Below are 2,883 nucleotides of genomic sequence, written 5' to 3'. Positions count from 1 at the left end.
TATTGGATATTATGTAACAATTCCAAATTAATTAACTAATAAAATGGCAAGTTTTATTCTTCATGAGTTTGGCTATATATCATAATGATAATATGCTATGAATGAGTCCATAGGATTGAAGGTATAAAAACAATGTCCTAAATGAGGTTAAGACAAGACGACTTGTATTCAATGGTCACTTACCCCTGGTTTGGTACAGCTTAAATTTTTTTTTTAAGTTGGGATGAAAAAAAGTTGAGTTCAATGTTGTGTTTGGTAACTCAACAACAAAGCATTTACTTCCAAATCTGCTGTGAGAAACAGCTGGAAATGGGAAGCAGCTATTTCCTGCTTTCAAAAATCGGCTTTTTATCACAGCAACACGGGTGAACACTAATGTTTAATGAAAGTTTTCAAATGGTGATCCTACCCTCACCCCTCGCGTCTCACTTCTCTTCCTTGCTCTGGCATCTCACTTCTGAACCTTTTGTGTATTTCACTATCTGCGATGCCGATCTCGATGACTCTGAGGCGCTTTCGTTCTTGAACCAGTTGAAATCCGGTTTTGAGGATGTTAGTGGAAGTGGGTCGATCTTGGTTCAGGATAATTTTGCTCCTAGTTGGTTGCAAGTCCAGTTTGATTTGATTATTCGAAAAGTAATGGCCTCGGAGTTGCCCAATTTACCGGCAGCCAGTCGGAATCTAAGCTTTGGTGCGAGTAAAGGGAAGAAAATGGTGCTGACACCGCTGCTTGGGAAGAATCCGAGCGAAGGTTTGAAGAAGAAGAGGAGGTTATCTGGGGAGGTTAATGGCGATGTTTGCAAAGATGTGACTGCAATGGAGAAGAAGGTGGATGTGTGCGATGATGCTATGACGGCGGGTTTAGAGATTTTCCATTGCCAACACAAAAGAGTGGTCTTTTGCATTCAGGTGACCACCAAAAGGCCAAGCAAGTTTGGAGGAGGCATGTTTGGGTTGTTTTGATCCTTGACTTGTTTGTTTGCGCCGTGTTGTTTGGGATTTGGCTGTGGGTTTGCAGGGGATTCAAGTGCATTGACAGTTAAATAGGCAGATTTGGGAGGTTTTGGTGTTTCAGTGTTGTAATGTGCTTTACTTTGAAGATGGATGAGAATTTAGTAATCCACCTTTATTTGTTAAAAAAAAATTTAAATTAATGGTACATTCAATATTATATATTTTTTGGTCATTTCATACAATCACAACTGTTTTACATAAAAGTTTGCCAAACACTATAATACTGCCTTTTTTTTTTCTTCCAAAAACACTTTCACAAAAAAGTTTACTAAACACTCTGCTGCTTTATTTCACAGCTGCTTATTCTCACAGTACAACATAAGCAATTTTTTTCAAAGCACAGCAATACCAAACCATCCTTAATCCTTAAATAAAGTTTATAGCCTTTTAAAAGACAATTGAATATTGACTATCCGAAAAGGTCGGTATATATCCTTATGCATATTTGTTGTGTCATCCTCATACTTAATGAAAATTGCACTAACGTGTGTTCTAATTAAGAAGATACATAAAAGAGTCATCTTAAATATCTCGTTGACAACTATTACCATGTGGAGTGGAGGTAAGTGAGACCTAACAAAATTAGGGTGCGTTTGTTGCACCGACTGTCTCGAATTGAACTAGCTGCAGGGACTAAGCTAGACTGGCTTAGACTAGACTAAGCTAGACTAACTTAATGAAGCGTTTGGTGCAGTGTTAGGACTAAAGAACATATTAATAACAAAATCTAATATTATATTATTTAATCCATATTTATTAATATTTTATATTATTTAATAAATATTTAGTAATATTTTATTATTACTTCTGTCTATTTTCTCATTCCAGAAACATCATTCCAGTCCCAATTGTTTTCTGTTCATCCCCTCTTTCTTCCTAAATTTTCTCCGCCCCTTTCCCTCTGTTTTCTTCCTAATTTTTCTTTGTCCCTCTCCTTCTTCATCTCCATCTTCTTCTTCCTTTTGTTCTTCGTTCATCTCCCTCTTTTCTTCCTTTTGTTCTCCATTCATCTCCCTCTTTTCTTCCTAATTTTTCTATGACCCAATTGGTGAATCAGAACCTGATCAGAATCTGGGTCATCCGGGTATTTATGGGTCTGCTTCTCCGGCATCAATGGCAAAGGTCTACGATAAAGGAGTTAGGACTTGGTGCATGTGTGATTAGAGCGACTGTTATGCATTTCATACGCATAACGATTTTGTAATTTTATTTTATTTTTTGCTTTTTTGTTTAGAATTTTGGATTTGGATATGATTTGGAAAATGGAAAAACTGCAAAATTTTGCCTTTTTTGTTTTGAGTTTTGCTGGATATGGGTTGAAAAATGGTACAAGAGAGGGGCTAAGTAGGGAGTTGGTAGATGGGAAGGGCGTAGCGGAGGGGAGTGGGCTTAGCAGTCCGACTGATTTTGGGGGGTTTCGCTAGGACCCTTTAGCGAAGAGTTTAGCCCTTTTTAGTCGGGGCGAGTCTCATTAAACTTTGTCCCGGCATGTAACAAACACGTGACTACTTTGCCGATTAATCCAGTCCAATCTAGTGAATGCTAGTAAGTGCAAACAAACGCACCCTTATAGCTTAGGATAGAGCTATTCATATACATTTTTACTTCACACCTTTGTTAATTTTTTATCCTTATCTTCTTTAATTCATTCGAGTAAAAGGTGTGTGAATAACAATGTCATAACGTATTGCAATTTGATCGTTAATTACAATTAACCCAAGTTAATACAATTTTTTTACATTTGGCCCAGGTTTGCAGTCGGCACAGGTTAGGGCATAAAAGTAAAAATCCATCGCTCGCACCAGAAAATGAGAAGTAAAAAAGCCTCCCATTTGGTTTTAAGGCTCACTGCAAGAAACAAAGAAAGAA

General features: G+C 37.4%; 1 pseudogene; it reads left to right on the top strand.

Moving 5' to 3' along the window:
- The first annotated feature begins 288 nt into the window (after positions 1–288).
- Positions 289–1,052, top strand: LOC137713877 (phytolongin Phyl2.2-like; annotated as a pseudogene).
- Positions 1,053–2,883: the final 1,831 nt, after the last annotated feature.

The sequence above is a fragment of the Pyrus communis genome, chromosome 1 (genome assembly GCF_963583255.1).
Source record: "Pyrus communis chromosome 1, drPyrComm1.1, whole genome shotgun sequence".
NCBI lineage: Eukaryota > Viridiplantae > Streptophyta > Magnoliopsida > Rosales > Rosaceae > Pyrus > Pyrus communis.
This window is presented reverse-complemented; position numbering and strand designations above follow the sequence as displayed.